Source organism: Aegilops tauschii, chromosome 6 (assembly GCF_002575655.3).
Source record: "Aegilops tauschii subsp. strangulata cultivar AL8/78 chromosome 6, Aet v6.0, whole genome shotgun sequence".
NCBI classification, from domain to species: domain Eukaryota; kingdom Viridiplantae; phylum Streptophyta; class Magnoliopsida; order Poales; family Poaceae; genus Aegilops; species Aegilops tauschii.
The window spans coordinates 274,856,509-274,876,478 of NC_053040.3; the positions used below are offsets into that span (position 1 = coordinate 274,856,509).

Sequence of the window (19,970 nt, forward strand, 5' to 3'; positions counted from 1 at the left end):
TCAATGTATGTCTAGGTGCAAGTAGGCTGATCTTTAACAATGAGATTTCACTAGTAGTGCATTCACTTTACACAAATATCACTTAACTAGATGGGTTGGTGCGTCGCTCAACAGCCCATACTTGCATCCATAATTAGATATAAAATATACTCCCTCCGTAAACTAATATAAGAGCGTTTAGATCACTAAAATAGTGATCTAAACGCTCTTATATTAGTTTACAGAGGGAGTACTAAAGAGAAGTACATATATAGCCATGATTGTGTGATAAATTGTTTGTCAGGATATGGCTGTACTTGATTAAGCCTATATTGTAGACAGAGTGTCCGAATTTACCAAGGTGTTAGCTTTCTTATTCAGGAAGAGGTTGTCAAGAAGACAAAATCAGTTGGGAAGCTCAAACAAGAAGCTGAGAATTGCCTATAGTAGAGTGAAAGATTTAATAACGAGAAGGCTGAGTTTGAGCAAGCTTCCTTCAGAAAAGGTACAGTTCCTTGTCTCGGCCTCTTTCTTGTGTGCCTGTCGCTAGCTAGCGATGTTTTGGTTATGCAATTTTGTGTGAAGTTCACCCTCGCCATGGACAGCATGTCATGGACCCTTTGTTCCTAGCCTCCACTCCGTCGAGGCACGGATCCGCCGTCACTTGCTGCTTATAGTTCAGTTAATTTGTTGTTCTGTTGCAGTTTGTTGGTCTGCTGTGGATGTGGACATTATAAATACTCCAGTTTCCTTGCAAGTTTGCTTGCAAAGAGTAGTTTCAGTAGCTGATTTGCTATTCTCTTCTCTATAGCAAGTGCAGCAGTGTCCGCTCTTCCTCTCTTCTTTTTCAGTAAAGTGTAGGAGTATTTTCTTCTCTACTTTAACTGAAACATTTTTCTGTTAATTAATATAAACTGAAACCTTTTCCTTTAATTAACTTGAACCTTTTCAGTTAATTAAAATTAACTGAAACCTTTTGTCTTAATTAAAATTAACTGAAATATTTTTTGTTAATTAAAATAAACTGAAACATTTTCCTTTAATTAACTTAAACCTTTTCAGTTAACAAATGAATAGGCCAATCATTTAGTCATTCAGGAGTACTCCTCTAGTAGTATTGGTCATTCAAGAGTACTCCTCCAGTAGTAGGAGTAGCTTGAAGGAGTACAGTGTAGCTTCTCTTCTCTGTCTCTTCTCTTAATGAAAATACTCCTGCTGCTGCTTGCTTCTGTGCTTAAAGGAGTAGCTTGCTGCTGTTGTAGCTTAATTTTAATTAACTGGAACTTTTCCTTTAATTTTATTTAACTAAAACCTTTCCTTTAACTGAAACTTTTCAGTAAATGAAACCTTTCCATTTCTTTCTTCTTTCTCTCTTCTCTCTTCTTTCTCTCTTCTTCTTTCTCTCTTCTTCCTCTCTTAATCTCTCTTCTTCCTCTCTTCTCTTCTCTGAGCACTCCTTTTAGATGCTCCTCGTTCTCTCTTTTCTCTCTCTTCTTTTCCCTTTCCTTTTCCTTTTCTTAACTGAAACTTTAATTAAATTTAAGTAAAAATTTCAGTAAATGAAAGTACTCCTCTTGCTCTTTTCTCTCTCTTATTTTCTCTTATTTCTCTCTTCTTCTATCTTCTCTTCTCTAAGTACTCCTTTCAGATAAAAGTAAATGAAACTTTTCCTTTAACTTCTCTTCTCTGAGGCTTTTGTCGAGCCCTCAACCATTGTTGTGTTCTGCTGACATTAACTTATGCTACCTTAGTCCCCTAGATTTGATTTGATTTGTTGGAGTACTTCCCTGTATTACTACTAGCCTTACTTCCCTTGATTTGATTTGCTGTGGTGAACTGCTGCTACCTGCTTGTTGTATTTGATTTGCAGGAGGCAGAGGAGCAGACCACACCCAGGAGATGGCCGTCGTGGAGATGACCACACCTAGGAGGACAGGGCGACAGGATGACCAGGCCCAGGAGGAGCAGGGCGGCAAAGGTGGGGGCGGAGGAGCAAGGCGGCGGAGGTGGAGCTGGGTGGATTCAAATCTGGCGGAGGGGTATCGTTCTGGGTGGAGGGGCAAACATGTAATTTCATACGTTTTTCACCTGGTCGGAACAGATCTTAAACGACAAATAAATCGGAACTGAGGGAGTAGGTTTTACAAGTTGTTTGCAGTTTAGTTCAGCCGAGACAGAGCTCCTCGTCGTGCAGTCCACCTCACACTACCGGCGCAATCTCCCTCTCCTTCTCTCGATGATCCGCTATGCAGTCTGCATGGCCACGCTCCCTTGCGTTTCACTGGCGCACTGAATGCGGTTTCATTTTTTGTTAGGGGCTGGTTGTATTTTTACACGGGGCTTATTATATTTTTATGAGGGGTCTCAATTGCAGGGACATGACCCTAAAATCATAGGGGGCTGATTGTATTTTATGAGGGGGATATTATACTTTTTTAGCAGTTCATCACGCCATCGTGTTACTATTGTTGAACTGATGAATTCGAGCGTTTGTACTGATATTGTCATTTTGTTGAACTGATCCTTTTTATTAGAAGGGTAAATAGGAGCTCCCTCCCGCTCTCTTCCCGTTCCGCCGGCCACTCCAGCCGTCGACCGAGCTGCTCGCGGCCGATCCCTCCACCCGCCCGCCTCCCTCCCGACAACCTAGGCCCCACCCTTGGCGCAACGATGGGCGCCGGGGCACGGGCGACGACGGCGGCGCTCGCGACGACACTTGTACTGATCTTTTTGTGTGTTTGTACATAGGAGGTATTTTTCATAGAGTAATTTTGAATGGTTCCGAAAAATGTACTTGAACTGATGTCCGTATGGGTTTGTACTGAGCGTGTTTTTGCAGACTAGATTTTACTCTCTTCCTTTGGTACGGCTTTTCCTCGTAACTTTTCAATGGTTTACGGTTTTCATAGTCCTTGAACTTGCATGGTTTATATCATTGAACTGAATGATATTTTTTTCAAAAAGAAAATGTTTTGTGTGTTTCTTTTTCTAAACTCAATTTTTTTGCAACGATGTTTTGGACTTCTCGCGTTTTGCGACTTGAACTTTTACCATTTGAATTTTCGTGGGTTTTTCTTTTTTTTAGCTTTTTCCCAAACTTATCTGAGACGCCATGTTTGAACATACAACTTTTGTAGTTGTGAACTTGTGGTTTTTTCCATTTGTTAAATTGTTTTTTTCCTCCGAACTTTTACTGCTACAATCATTTTTTGCAAATTTATTGTCCGTTGAGTCAGAACGGATGCAATTTTTAATTTTTAATTTATGGTACATTGTACTAGAGAGTTTGTACTTCTCAAAAAATAATCAATCGATGTTCTTTTAGTTTTTTTTTAATTTTCTTTCTCATCCTAATCCTTACTGACGGTGTCATCACCATCGGACCTTTATGGTTTATATAGTTGAATGGACTTACATTTTTACCATTTTCTTCTTTTTAAAACTTATGTTTTCTTCTCCAAACTTCCCACTTGACAAGAATCATAACTTATTTATTTTTTATATTTGTACTTCCAAGTGTATTTAATGACATTTTCACTATTTTACTTTGTTTTACCTCATCAAACATGTGATTTTTGTAATAGTTTGTCGAAATGGGGCAAACAATATACCGTTGAAAAGCTATCAAAAATACAAAACTTAGTCATGTTGAACGTTTTCTCAAATTTGCAACCATTTAAGATTGATTTTGAATACGGTAAGGCCCATCGTGCTATTTTTCCATCTAAAAAACAGAGTAGTCGTACTGATCTATGTATGCATTTGTACTGAGGTATTTTTCAGAGTAATTTTGAATGGTTCCCAGGAAAGAGTACTTGCACTGATGTTCGTATGGGTTTGTACTGAGCATGTTTTCACATACTAGACTTCACTCTGTTTTTTGGGTATCATAGTCCCCGAGCTTGCATGGTTTATATCGTTGAACTAAATGATATTTTTTCAAAAGAAAAAAATTACGTATGTTTGTTTTTTTTAACTCAATTTTCTTGCAACGATGTTTTGGACTTCTCTCGTTTTGGGACTTGAACTTTTACCATTTGAATTTTCATTGGGTTTCATTTTGTTTGAGATTTTTTTCAAACTTATCTGGGACGTCGTGTTGAACTTACAACTTTTTTAATTGTGAACTTGCTATGTTTTTACAATGCCAATATGCAGGAGAGCAGGGCGAGGGCAACGATAGAAGAAAGCTGCGTGTGGTGATCATGGAAGCACTGCAGGGCTGAGCCACAACGGTGGTTGATGGCAAGCCGGCACAGCACGACTGGCGGCGGAGAGGCATGGGGATGGGTGGGCGGCGCACTCACATGTCACTTGAGATGCGCCTATTGGACTGATCTCCTTGTCCCATTTGGACTGATCAGTTACAGAACTAGGGCGTTTTCTTGGACGTCAACAGCACAGAATACCAAAAGCTAACCATCTTTTATTTTTCAAACAGATAATTTGTTTTTAATTCGTACTGATCAATATTTTTGATTCAAACCATTTTTTATTCTTGCACGCACATCAAGCTGTCATGTATACCTTCTTTGAAGAAGTAGCAATCATCTCATCATATACATAATTTTTTCACACAATACATGTACATGAATAACATATACACCACACCGACTGCACATTTTCTTACATGAATGACAGACACCACACCGACTGCACATTTTCTTGCTATTAGAAGCCTCTTCAGATTTAAAGGTTTGTACTGGGCATAACAAATTAACCAACAACCGAATTACGAAGGTCAAAGTTCTTGAATTACAGACCAAAAAACAAGCAAACAAAGAATAAATAGAGGATTGCCAGGGTCTAAGAGAGATCAATTGCAAGACACTTTCACTCGATTTTTCACTCAGTAATAGCATGACTGAATAAGAAGTTCAAAACTGGAGCAGTAGCAGTTTCACTCCATTTTTCCTTTCAGTATCGTTGGACACGAGCTCCTTGAGAAAGCTTGCGTGGTCAGTAGCATGTTGGTCATGCAATTGTGTCAACGTGGAGAAGGAGCCTGCAGGTCAGCCCGCAACAGGGTAACTTCTCTGCACTACAACAAATCAAAAGCAGTAAATGTACATATTTTGGACATACAAGCATAATGGAAATTTGCAGAAATAACATGGTGTTCCTGATAAGTACTGATGCTTTGGGAATTTTTGAAGAGAGAAAAGAACAGAGAAAAGTACTGATGCTTCAGAATTTATCAAAATACTTGGCCACCAAAAACCCCATAATTTTTTTCCTGAAAACACAACACAATTTTGGAATGCATCAGTACACGCTGACATTTCGAGTTTTCAGAAGAAATCAAACTTGCTAATTAGTACTCGATGTACTTACTGAGACCACACATATCCTAAAATTTTAATCATGCACTTATGAGTATAGATCAAATTTGCCACTTGGGAAATTATGCTCTCCAAAACATAGTAAATTCTCATTTCAACGGTTTTCAGTTACATGTGCAACATGAAAGGAAAACATAACTGACTGTGAATAGCACTCAAGCAAAAAAAATTGTAGGGTGTTCAGCGGTATATTATTCAACATAAAAAATTGAACGTTCAACATTCACTATCACTGCACTAGAACTAAACTTCAGATAGAAAACAGAGGTAACAATTCCAGCAATTGGTAGCTGCGTAGTAGAGGGCATGCAGCAGCATCAACAAGAAAGGCTGCGGCTGTGCCGGACAGACGTAGGTGCAGTAGCAGCTTGCAGCAAGGAGCGGCCTGCACTCAGCTCCTTGAGCGACCGGCCACAAAACAAGAAGTTGTACTATTGAGCAAGAGAACTTTCTACAAAAATCCCAAAGCATTATAAAAATATCCTAGAGAACTTTTCTACAAAATTGATTAACTAAGTAACAGCATGGTGCACATTCTCAAGCAGAACCACAAGCACTTGTTTGTGCTATATGAAGAAGATGAAAACACAAAGGAAATCGGACTCACCACTGGGAAGTAGATGAACTGAAAAGCATACAAAATATGAACTTGTGCATCTTATTTTTATTGCAGCCTACAAAATAGGAACAAATATGAGAGATGAGGTTTCGCCCAGCAGAACTTACCGAGGTCTAGCGTTCGAACTTTTAAATGTTTGTGCTACCAGAAGTACTAGAAGGACAGAGCGGGTTACAACGGGCGCCGGGCATGATGGCGGACAGCGGCAGCCAGTCGCACGTGGGATGGCGCATGCCTCAACAAGACTGGCAACTTCCTCGGCTCCATTGGCGGCCGCTCATACACCACCAGGGTAACAAGCACAGGCACGCGCGCGTGCCACACACACACACACAACTAAAGATGCTCCAAACAGATTTCTGAACTTGCATACAACCCTCTTTGAACTTGCCATACGAAAAATTTTGCACTTGCACAATTCGGCAGTGGCAGCAAGCAGCAACCAGAAGCATACAATTGTTTTACAACAATCAAAAGTGCACAAAGATCACATCAGCAAGCACAGAGGTGGGCCGATGAAGGCACCCATCCATGGTTGCCTTCATCAAGTGAACATACATATTGCATAGGATTGCATCTACCATAGTTATACATTTACAGAGAATTAGATTCAAGAAGTTCTATGTTCCTCACTGATGTTCCCACCAAAAACACATTTTTTTAACAAAGCCAAACTTTTTCAATGAACTTCTTTTAGGTTTACTAGCAAAAAGGCCCGTGCGTTGCAACGGGAGAAAAAAAATACCGCACACTCTTAATTTACAAAAAATGGCCTATAATCTGAGAATTTGTAGCTATGGCCCAAACAAAGATGGTCTTAACCTATAAAAATGCAGTTTAAGCTTCTACAGGTGTTCTATTTCAACACGGCTCGCATGTAGATTTAATCCATGCAAAGAAACACGCAAGTGATCTTGCATTTATTCATGTCATGTTCGGAATGGGGTGTTGTTACGGGCGAGTAAATAAAAATGACAAAAACAAACGATGACACATTAGCACACTACGGAGACATGTGTGCATCAATGGTAGTTTTCAGTTTAAAAATCATGAACTTAGGGTAACTCTTGAACACTTTTTTTCACATGCATATTTCTTAAATACATGAAGAGTTGTTAAAAAGGTCGTCAAAAAGGTACATTATTTTTAATCATAAAAAGAGATTTATATTTTTGGAAATGAACATTTTTGTATGGTCTCTTGCGGACGCAGTTATTTGCGCCCCTATTGCATCACTATTTCTTGCCATACATGGCATAGGTATTGGTCCCTGTTTCATCACTATTTATATCTTATCAAATCTGTCTCCCTTTTTCATGCACGCCTCATTTTTTTGCATGCATGTCCTCCTTTTCTTCTTCTTATATATACGAGAATAGCGTAACACGGATCTCCTCTGCATTTTCTCTTTTATTTCTTTTATAGCGGACATCCCATCTTTATTGGGTCCTTCTTTTATTTCTTGTCATGCATGTCCTTATTTATTGGGTGTCTCTAGAAAATTTATCTTCAATTGCATCTCCAATCCCGATTTTGGTGAGTGACGGAGTCCTGGACTACGGGGTCCTCGGGCGTCCCGCCTGCTATCCATGGGCCGGACTGATGGGCTGTGAAGACATGAAGACCGAAGGCCATACTCGTGTCCAGATTGGATTTTCCTTGGCGTGGAAGGCAAGCTACGCGACCAACTATGAAGATTCCTTCTTATGTAACCGACCCCATGTAACCCTAGATCTCTCCGGTGTCTATATAAACCGGAGAGCGTAGTCTGGATAGGACACATTCGTTACCATATATTCATAGGCTAGGCTTTTAGGGTTTAGCCATTACGATCTCGTGGTAGATCAACTCTTGTAACACTCATATTCATCAAGATCAATCAAGCAGGAAGTAGGGTATTACCTCCATAGAGAGGGCCCGAACCTGGGTAAACATCGCGTCCCCCGTCTCCTGTTACCATCGATCCTAGACGCACAGTTTGGGACCCCCTACCCGAGATCCGTCGGTTTTGACACCGACATTGGTGCTTTCATTGAGAGTTCCACCGTGCCGTCGTCAAAAGGTTCGATGGCCCCTTCAATCGTCGATGATGGCGCTGTCCAGGGAGAAACGTTTCTCCCCGGACAGATCTTCGTGTTCGGCGGCTTCGTACTGCGGGCCAACTCGCTTGGCCATCTAGAGCAGATCGACAGCTACGCCCCTGGCCATCAGGTCAGATTCGGAAGCTTGAACTACGTTGCGGACATCCGTGGAGACTTGATCTTCGACGGATTCGAGACCGCGGCAATCGCTCCCCGCCGCCCAGATGGACATGGCTTAAACCTGTCATCGGGCCGCATCCAGGAGAGAGCTCCTGCAACAACTCTGGCCTTAGATCCGGAGCAGATCAAGTCCCCCGAAGATGGGAAGCTCAACTCCATCGCGGGGGCTACCGATTCTGCGGCGTTGGAGCCGCTCGCAGATTCCGCTGCGTACGGCATCTGCATCAACGGAACCCCGGACTCTTCTCCGGTGTCGGGTTCCGAACCTTGTGAGCCCGCGGATACCGAACTCGATCGGTTATCGATCTTCAAGTTCAGCGCCGCAGATGTCTTCCAACACTCGCCCATGGGCGACCTACTAAACTCATTAAAAAACCTATCCCTGGCAGATGGCTCGTCACCGAACTATGTTCGGTTTGAACTTACGGCGGATGATGGAGAAATTTGCTTCCCACCAGCCACCCACTTTATAGCCACCGTCGAGGACCCAACCAACACGCCTGACCCCCGCTTCGAAGACATCGCCGACATGGACGAAGAAGGGCAGGGCCAGAGCCTCCTACCCACTAGACACGGGATGACCACTTCCTGGTATGACGTGTGTATGATAGACACACCCGACGACGCTCTCGACGATGACAAGGAGGATCCAGTCACGAATAAACCTCTTGGTACACAGTCCGAACACCAGCGCCCACGGCGCCGCTCCAAGCCACATCTCCCAAGAGAAAACACTGCTAGCACCAGAAAAGATAACACTCCGGACAATGAAGACCCTGTTGAGGTAGAATCCGAACAGGAGGAACAGGAAAGTGGGCAAGACAGCCCTGATGAACAGGCCACATATGGAGACTCGGAGGACAGCAATTATCTCCCACCCTCCGAGGAAGAGGAGATCCTCAACAACGAGGATTTTATCGTGCCTAAGGAACCTCTCGAGCAGGAGCGTTTCAAACGCCAGCTTATAGCCACTGCAAGGAGCCTAAGGAAGAAGCAGCTGCAACTTCAAGCAAGCCAAGATTTGCTCAATGATAGATGGACCGAGGTCTTGGCCGCCGAGGAATATGGCCTTAGTAGCCAAGAAAAAAGCCACCCAAAGGGTAGGTGGCTCCCTCAATACGATGGCAGGGCGCTGGAGCCCACACCACCATCGAACAATGCGGCGGGCCGGCCACAGTTCGGTCCAGACAAAGCAACAGCCCAAACAGAGCAACATACCAACCCATCCGGTCGTCAAATCAAGAGTAAAACAGCTCGAGGGAACACCCGCGACATCAACCGAGACCCAGAAGATAGAACAGGGCGCACAAAATCGATGTATAGATCACGGAGATACACCCCGACCGACTATGATGGTCACCCATTCAAACGCTAAGGAGCCAACCACGCCCGGTCCGAACTCCGTAAGCGGAGTCCGCCGGAGGTGCTTCACAGTGTGGCCCAACATAGAGGAGCCGCACACCCTCTCTACTTCACCGACGAGGTAATGGAGCATGAATTCCCATACGGGTTCAAACCCATTAACATCGAATCATACGACGGAACAACAGATCCTGCGGTATGGATCGAGGATTGCCTCCTCCTTATTCACATGGCTCGCGGAGACGACCTTCATGCCACCAAATACATACCTCTCAAGCTTAAGGGGCCAGCTCGATACTGGCTAAACAGTTTACCAGAAAATTCTATTGGTAGCTGGGAAGACTTGGAAGACACCTTTCGAGACAACTTCCAAGGAACATATGTCCGGCCTCTAGATGCCGATGACTTAAGTCACATTGTCCAGCAGCCCGGCGAGTCAGTCAGGGAGTTCTGGACTAGGTTCTTAGTCAAAAAGAACCAAATTGTCGACTGTCCGGACGCAAAAGCCCTCGCAGCCTTCAAACACGGCGTCCGGGATGAATGGCTAGCACGTCACCTCGGCCAGGAAGGACCCAAGTCCATGACAACCCTTACCGCTCTAATGACTCGCTTTTGCGCAGGAGAAGACAACTAGCTCGCTCGTAAAAGCAACAACGCCAGCGACCCGGGCATTTCCGAAATTCGAGACGGCAACGGCAAGCCACGACAAACCGAACACAACAGCCGCAGCACAGCGGTGAACGCCGGATTTCACAATCCGAAGCCCGGTCAACGGAAGAAGCCACTAAAGGCAAACCAGGATGGACCATCCACCCTTGACAGGATATTGGACCGACCTTGTCAGATTCACGGTCACCCTGATAGGCCAGCTAGTCATACCAACAGAAACTGTTGGGTCCTTAAGCAGGCAGGCAAACTCAACGCCGATCACAAGGGAAGGAGGCCACCAGGCGATAAAGACGATGGATCGGCTCGCCAGCCGAACACCAGGGGCCAGAAACACTTTCCCTCTGAAGTTCGACCACTCCCAGAACGGAAATAGCAGTCCGGCTTCCGCCACGCGTACATAACTACGCACTCAAGATACCATGGGCATCGGCGGAAGCACAATATGGACAACCTTGCAAAGATCCCCATAACGTTTTAGCCGTCTTCCTTATTTTTCTGTATAATTTCTTAAAAACAGGTGATCATCAGGACAGCATCTACTTCGGACTCGCTCGAAGTTCGGATCCGCACACTCACCTAAGGGGCCACTCCCGTTAAGGATGCCCATCCCCGAGGACGGGCGACGCAGACGTGCGACAGGAGGTCCAAAAATAAGCTTTTGTAGACCGCACTCTTCTTTCCGAGCCTGTACCATGCCCTCCTCCTCTGTTCCCAACCCCGAGCATGTCAAATAGCTGGGTTGTGGTTTTTACTCTTTATATATTTATCATTGGCATATTGCTCCCAGTAAACTTTACCCGAACTTATATTTCATGCTCTTTCTACAACGAGTCCGGCCGTAATGGCTGCCTTACAAGACGCGCCTCGGCATAACTTGCCAAGGGCCTGGTATGGGAACAAACGAGTCGCCAGTAAAAGTCCAAACAGCTCTATAGCGTACTTTGGCGTCGCAAGTTTGGCCTTATATGCATCAGCTCTGAATCATTGTCTTTGGTCAATAGTTGGGTTGCCCGGCTCCTGTGCTTGCTACCCTACGTTCTGCTCTATCGGCTAGGGTAGTAAAGGGAGAACTACTGCGATTGTGCCCTGGCCTAGACCGGATGAGCACCTCAGTAGAGAAAGCCGAAAACTGACTGTCATGATGCGGCGAGAGCTGGTCAACCACTTGACGACTTATTCAAATCTTTAGTGATTCTCCGTGTCGCACGTGGGATCTTTTTTTAGATCAACATATGTAAGGCACTATGCGCCGTATACATACCAGGAGCTATCTCATAGCCCCACCATAAAACTCCTATGGTTAAGTGAAAGTGTTAACGCCCTATAGTCCGATTGCCTGGTTCGCCGCATTATCACCTCCTTTATGGACCAAGATGTTGGATAAAGAGTGATTTAATGCTTCTCCGAACACCCCCGTACTTCCTACGAGGGGGCTAAAGCCGACGAATGAAAAACTTTCAGATTATCCTAAAACGGCCACAAAGGAGGAATTCAAGCTTTTGAGCAAAATATAAATAGATTAACTATAAAGTTGTCTGTTACATCATTATATAAATCACTCAAACATTATATCTTTCGAGCATTGACCCTCTATTAAGCGGGCGGCATCTAAGACGTCTTCAAAATGTGCTCCGGCTCATTACGGTCCTGGCCCTTGGGTGGACTCCTCCCCGCAACATCAATGGCCTTCATCTTTCCCCAAAATGTTTTGACTCGGGCAAAGGCCATCCGTGCACCCTCAATGCACGCCGACCGCTTCACAGCATCGATATGTGGCACCGCGTCAACAAGCCGCCGCACCAGGCCAAAATAAGTACTCGGAATAGGCTCACCTGGCCACAACCGGACTATGACGTTCTTCATGGCGTCGCCAGATATCCTATGAAGCTCGGCCCACTGGGACATCTGTTCATTGAGCAACAGAGGGCGCTTCGACGCGCCGAACTGTGACCAGAAAAGCTTCTCCGTTGCATACCCCTCTTGTGCGTGGTAAAATTGCGCCGCATCGGAAGAACTCTTTGGCAAGTCTAAAAATTCAGCCAGAGAACTCCAGACCTGGTTCAGCTGAGCATAGTCCAGATCGCCAAACTTGGTCTGAAGTAAAAAGGGCTAACCGGCCGCTATCTCCTTAGCCTGCCAAATCTCTTCACGAGCTGCCCTAGATTTAGACCGAACTTCACTCGCCTCTCGTACGGCCTTATCAAGCTCAGCCATTTTGGCTTTATTCTCCTTCTCCAGGAATTCACAGCGGCTGGCAGTATTCTTCAATTCAAGTGCCAGTGCGGATATCTTTTTCTCACTTTGGCGTCGAGCTGTTTGTTAGGCTCTTAGATCCGCCGATGCCTTCTCGGCAGCCGCATCACTACGCCGGGCCTGCTCCTTGGCCCGGGCTAGCTCCGCCCGAAGAGCTTCAACGGCGGCAGCACCATCTGCAATCATGCACATTTCATATAAACCCTTTTCGGCGTCAGGCCTAAATTACAAGCACATTGGTGCAAGGAATGCTCGACATATATACCTTGCGAGTCGTCAAGACGCCTGTTGATCAATGCAATGTCATCTTCCGCAATATCCAGCTTTCGCTGCAGTTCGGCCTCTTCCGTATTTCGGGTAGCCATAGGAGGAGAGGCAGCATGTACTCCAAGTTAAATCAAGGTTAGCAACTGAGCATATCTTTCTGATCCTCCGATCGCTTCCGTCGGAAGGCAATCCAAGTCTCAGGGGCTACGGCATATACAACAGGTGCATTCTGTCAATATTATTCAATTGGCAAAACTACATCACAAACATCAAAACCCCTTAGGAGGCTCGTGAAGGCCTCGTTCAACCCACTCTTCGCGGATAGAACCTTTTCGACCACCGTGACCATCAAGGCACGGTGTTCCTCCGAAACGGAGCTCGTCGCAACATGCTCGTCGGCATATCCGGCACTTCTGGGTCTTCGGAAGCCACCGCCGGAGTACGGTATTCCTTTGAAGGAATCCGCCCACTCGCCCCCAGGATCATCTCCGGCTCTAAACCGGATAGGGCAGGGCCGTCATGCTTGATTCCCGAACCCTGAGGGACAAAGGCACCACCTTCGGGTAATGCCCTCTTCGTTTCCTGCACTGCTTGTTGACCGGGAGGAGCGCCCCGGGACGATATCTCAGAATCATCCGCCCTATTGGGCGAGGGGGCCGGGGAGGGCATATCACTCTCCATCATCTCTGGAAGAAGGTCTCCCGAAGAGGAGGACGATTGGGAAACACCAGGCGTTAACCTGCGAGGACATACGTATGTCGGAGGATTACTTCAGTAATAAGAAAGGAAGGCGGTATGATTAAAGTACCCTGTTGCACTTACGGTTTGGCCAGAGGTTTATCCTCATCACAAAGCTCCACGTCAACATCGCTTGCCCGGCCCAAACCGCCCGTCGATGGTGTTTTCCCTTTCTTGGAAGGTTTCCCCTCCTGGCCTTCAAAAGCGACCCTCTTCCTACCACGGCGGGCTTCCTCTGCACCTTTGTCCTCCTCCGCAGACACCTGGTACGGTGTCGGAGTCACCATCCTCGTTAGTAGGGCGTTCGCAAAGTCTTCGGAAAGGGGCGCCGGACACTAGATCAACACCGCTTTCTTTATCCAGTCCTGTGAAGAGACGGGTTGTTCAATATCTTACCAAGAGATACTCGAATGAAGGGTGTGTGGAGATCGAATACTCACCGTGGTGTCCGGATGATTGCAGTCAAGGCCAACATCTTCGGTGGTGTCCGGCCATTGCTCTCGTTCCCCAAAATATAATTTCCACATTCCCTCGTGCGTAGTGCCGAGGAAGTGCTGAAGAGTCCGCCGTCCTTCGGGATTAAACTCCCACATACAGAGAGGCCGCCGCTGACATGGCAGGGTCTGGCGGACTAGCATTACTTGAACGACGTTCACAAGACCGATGCCCTTCTCGGTAAGGCTTTGGACGCGATCTTGCAGAGTCTGCACTTCATTGACGGATCCCCAGTCCAGTCCCTTATTGATCCATGAAGCAAGCTGAATTGGAGGGCCGGGTCGGAATGCAGGCGTAGCTGCCCACTTGGAGCCCCGTGGCTCATTGATATAAAACCACCCCTGCTGCCATAGGTCGGAAGACTTGGCGAAAAATCCTTCAAACCAAACCGCGCCGGCAAGCTTGCCTATTGTAACGCTGCCGCACTCTGCCTGCTCCTCCTCTGTCACCTGCGGCCTCACGTCAAAGGTCTTGACCACAAACCAAAGTGCGGAGGAGTCTGGAGGAAGGCCTCGCATGTGACGATAAATGTCGAGATGAGGAGAATAGAGTCCGGGGCCAGATCGTGAAAGTCTAGCCCATAGTAAAACATGAGCCCCCGGACGAAGGAGTTAAGCGCGAACTCTAACCCATGGAGGAAGTGGGACACAAACACTACCCTCTCGCAGGATTTGGGGGTAGGAATGACCTGCCCCTGTGCAGGAAGCCGATGGAGGATTTCCGGGGTCAGATACCTCGTTGCGCGGAGCTTCGTAATATCCTCCTCTGTGACAGAGGAAGCCACCCACCGGCCTGGACGGCTGGTTTCGGACATGATTGGGGCTGGTGGCGATGGGAACCCGAGGGTTGGAACTCGGGGTGGCTAGGGTTGGGGAAGAAGCGAGCGCAAAGGAAGAAGACGAGTCTGAGACCCTATTTAAAGACCCCAAGCACTAAGCGTATCCACCTGGGTCTCGAAGCTTACCAATCTCCAGAGAGTTGTACCTAGGGGACGGTTGGGTTGCCCACGCCTGCATTAAAGAAAATCCCGTGAATAAGGGAACACGATCTCTGCCTTGGCAAGACAAGCCAATAAAACCGCGTCCCGAGACGTGGGGCGACGCGGCAGCCAACGGTTGGAAATAGTGACCGGGCAGGCGTGATATCATAAACGGTTGCCAATAAATTAGGCTCGTATATTTTCTGCAACTATACATACAGGTCCAGATATATCTACTACATCCGAAGACTATCTTGGAGTTCGGAGAAAGGGGAACCCGGATTGCAATGCTGAAGACAATCTGCGCGCCGAGTCCTCGTCATTGAAGCCAGGTTCAGGGGCTACCGAGGGAGTCCTGGACTACGGGGTCCTCGGGCGTCCGGCCTGCTATCCATGGGCCAGACTGATGGGCTGTGAAGACATGAAGACCGAAGACTATACTCGTGTCCGGATTGGATTTTTCATGGCGTGGAAGGCAAGCTAGGCGACCAACTATGAAGATTCTTTCTGATGTAACCGACCCCATATAACCCTAAATCTCTCCGGTGTCTATATAAACCGGAGAGCGTAGTCCGGATAGGACACATTCATTACCATATATTCATAGGCTAGGCTTTTAGGGTTTAGCCATTACGATCTCGTGGTAGATCAACTCTTGTAACACTCATATTCATCAAGATCAATCAAGCAGGAAGTAGGGTATTACCTCCATAGAGAGGTCCAGAACCTGGGTAAACATCGTGTCCCCCGTCTCCTGTTACCATCGATCCTAGACGCACAGTTCGGGACCCCCCTACCCAAGATCCGCCGGTTTTGACACCGGCAGTGAGGTCTTCATCCTTAATCTGAATTAGTACCGGTATAAAAAAAGATGGATAATGCATTGTAGATTAACATTGCAGGCTAGATAGTATTTTTTAAATTGTTAACAGGTAAAATAACATCATATTTAGATTCTACATATTTTTCTAATCGAATTCATATATAATATGTTAAAGAGGTAAATACACCACTGGTGCTTGAACTTGCCATGAATGTGCACTTTAGTGCCTGAACTTGCAAAATACATTGAACTGGTTCCGTAACTTGGCATAGACGTGCATATACGGTTCAAATCTCGTTTGTATACGTCCGTGATGCTGATGAGTCGTGCCGTCATGGCATGGGACTCACTGTCAGGTACAGGGTGTGCGGCGTGGTTTTCTCGGAGAACCCTCTAGAATATTATTTTCTTGCAATGATAAATTATAAAAAATATATGAATAATTAAAACGGGTACGTGGTTCAAAACAGCTACCTGACATGCGCATGTGATTGTGGCTAGCCAGTAGGCCGGCTCAAATTTAGCGTCATAAAAGGATTCATACACTATATATATAAAGCTAAACAACATAAATTTAAAAATTTATTCCAGCACTATAGCCTTGTTGATTTGAACCTGCAACCAGGGGCTATATAGCTGACGCAAATACCACTCCAACTGACGACATCGAATAGTAAAAATGATAAATTTAGGTTTATAACATAACAAGCCCCTCTCGCTAAACTAGACCATAGTGTGGCTCAGTTTTCGACGTGTTTTCTTTTATTTCAAAATTTTGTAAAAAAAAGACATAAATTATAATCGTGTGTTACAAACAATAGACTAAAACAAATTACATTTAAAATTTCATATAATTTCATAAAATACCAATGCAATAATTTAAAAAAACACATAATAAAATTATGAATTAAGATTATGTCTTATAATTTGAAAAAATGTTTGCATTTTAATAAAAATATTAAAGTAGTTTTACAAACGTTCATATATGTAAATAAATTCTCATGTAATTTTGAAATTCCCACATTTTGAATTAAATATTCATGTAGTATATAAATGTGTTCATGCTTTAAGTAAAAAATGTGTGTTTTCTAAAAAAATACAAGCCTAGTGCGCCCTTTGATTGAGGATCCTCATATGAATAATACTTGAATCATATAAACATGTTTATCATTCATAAATATTTTCAATTGAATGGGTATGTTTTAAAATAACATGTGATTTTTTTAAATGACATGAAGATTTTTGCATTCTTTTGAAATTATGTTTGTTAGACAGTCATAAAGATTACTTGTACTTTTGATACATGAGAACTCATTGGTTGGAGTGGCATCTGTGCCTGGTCTATATGCTTTGGTCAGATGTTCGAGTCACATAGTTGGTACTATTTTTGCTGCTTCATTAAATTCCTTTTATTTATACTTCGCAAAAAATCCTTTTATTTATGTTGTTCCGCCTAGTTTATAAAGGTTATGAATCATCATGAAGCAGCAAATGTGAAGTGGTCTATTGGCTAGCCCGGCATGCACTTGACTGGTAGGTCGCCCTTTCTAACCACCACAACGCTAGTCTTTTAGTATTTTATAATTATAGTACAAAAAATAATTATAGCGCAAGGTTATGAATCATCACGAAGCAGCAAAATTGTCAGTTTCTCTGTAAGGGCCTTATTGTATGAAAAGAAAATCCGGAGGAGTTTCCGCAAAAAAAAACAGGTCACACACCCTTGTCTCCGTAGTCCAGTCACTGACAATCGGTCCCATGCCATGTTGGCGCGCCTCATTAGGGTCGCGGACGTATACAAACGTCATTTGAACCGTATATGCACGTTCATGCCAAGTTATGGAACCAGTTCAATGTATTTTACAAGTTCAGGCACTAAACCGCACATCCGTGGCAAGTTCAAGCACCACTGGTGTATTTACCTCTATGTTAAATTTGGAGTTACGGTTTAGAAGATATGAGTATTTTAAAAAACATTTGATGTGTACTGCGGGTTTGATGTCAGAAACATTAGGGGGTTTTCTATAAAATAGCAGAACGGACTAAGAATACCTATTTCTTTTATTAATAGGTATAGATGTGTTCGAACTTGCAAACTTTCCAAACAAGTACTTAGCTCACTTTTCTTTCTTCATTTCAAGAAGGGATCAGAATTGCACAGCATAGAAGCATTAACAGAAGGATCAACTGGGGCAAACAAAAGAACACAAAACTAAAGAGATAAATGTGTATATAGAAAAATTGCATATCCTCAATGGGCCATGATGTAGGCATCGCCGCCGGCTGGATTTGTCGAGAGAGAACTGAGGGCAGCACATCCCCGTGCCTTTTTTCTGTGGTATTCGCCATGAGAGGGCAAGGGAGGAGTTGCAGCACAGGGAGCAAGGGAGAGGATAAGTAGCAGCAGACGGGGCATCGACCAGCGGTGGCGTGGAGTAGAAGCGCTACAGCTGTGGCAACCGCACCAGTGAGATAGGCATCAGGCGTCGCCTGGATGTTGCCCATCCTGGATCCATGCCTTGTTTGAGTCTAAACTGTCATAAATCTTTTCGTGAAACTACTCGCCAAATTCCCATGTAGTGATTTTGCTATAATATATAATGCTAAACTTATTTATTTAACACAAATTGAACTTATTTTAATACACATTGAACTATAGAATAAACAACTAGATTGGGGACACAAGCATGGGCTTATATTAGTAACGATGAGCTACGAAATAAACCACCAGATGTGAAATTGCTTCCAGGTCAGGTTTGCTTTTTTTATTTCATGCATGTTTGCACTAATGAACTACTATTGGCTTTCAAGTTGGACTTCAGTACTTGTGTAAATTTTTGCATAGTTAATGCCGAAATCTTCACCACAAAAGAAACACATATCTTACCACTTGCATAATTTAGCAAAAATGAAAATTTTGCATCTACTGTTTGTTTTTGCAAAATGTACTTGTATTTCTTATGTACTTGAACTGTTCAAGGTATTGAAAATTGCCACTATCACAGGCATCTCCATTTCACACAAAGAACAGCATAAAATTTCACTCATTTTGGCAATATGGCAGAAATTTTCACATAGGAGCACATCACCTGAGCGAGAGAGAGAGAAAGTAGAGAAGAGCAGTAGCCTACACATGTTTTGTGGAGGACTCCTGCCCATGAGTCGCGCTGGCAACCAGAGACGATGGCCTGCCGGAGGTCAGGGGACATGAGGCCCAGTTGTTCGAACGACGACGCCCGCAGTTCGAGTTAGCGCCGGAGGAGCATCTCAAAGACGCGTCGCGCCTCCACCACGATGGTGCACCTGGAGGTGCGCCGTCCAGGGCGTTGTGGCACGGCGAGAAAATGGGGACAGGCGGCGGTCGTAGTGGTTGTAGATGGAGCCCTTGGCAGCACGCTATGGGAGAGGGGGCCGGCGGCGGCGCGCTGGGGAAGAGGGGGTCGGCGGCAGCGCATTAGGAGAGGGGGCGGTGGTGGCGCACTGGGGTAGACGGGCTGTCGGCCGGCGGCGCATAGGGGATGGGGCCGGCCGGCGGCGCGCTGGGGGAGGGACCGGCCGGCGGCGCTCTGGGAGGGGATAATGGTCGCGTGGGTTGGGGATGATGTTTTTTGTTTAGGATGGGTTCGGGAGGCTGCGTGGGGCTATTTTTCTCTTTGTTTCGGGCCGGAATGATTAGCTGGGCTTTTGGGTTAGGTTGCTCCGATCGCTCTATATTGGGCGCGGGAGTAACAGAATATTATTTTGTTACTAGTAACAGAATAGTCCATCCCTATATATATATACATTGTTGTTCTGTATGCAATCCCATCGCACAACACACATCTTATTAGCAGCAATCGTCTGTGTTATTATCGATCCTCGCACACATTTTTGATTAGAGACCTCTTTGCTGCGTATCACACATATCTTGTTATATTGAACCGTTTCTGTTATCTTGTCTCAATGCAACAGTTCATGTGAGTGAACCACATGCCGTATATCGCACACACCTTGATCTGGCTGGCCGTTTCTTTTGTGTTTCCTAATCACAAATAGTTCATCCGAGTGAACCGTATGCTGTATATCGCACACATCTTCATCTGGCTGCCCGTTTCTTTTGTTCCTCCTCATCGCAAACAGTTAATTGAACTGAACTGTATGCCCTACATCGCACGCGCAACTAAAATCTGAACCGTGTTTGATG

General features: G+C 45.0%; 1 long non-coding RNA gene across 1 annotated transcript; it reads right to left on the reverse strand.

Moving 5' to 3' along the window:
- Positions 1–4,527: 4,527 nt before the first annotated feature.
- On the reverse strand, positions 4,528–19,441 carry LOC120966404 (uncharacterized). Its single transcript, XR_005760036.3, has 2 exons — positions 18,919–19,441; positions 4,528–5,995 (listed from the first exon to the last, which is right to left on the reverse strand). It is a non-coding gene; the product is annotated as an uncharacterized lncRNA (long non-coding RNA).
- Between the last annotated feature and the right edge of the window lie 529 nt (positions 19,442–19,970).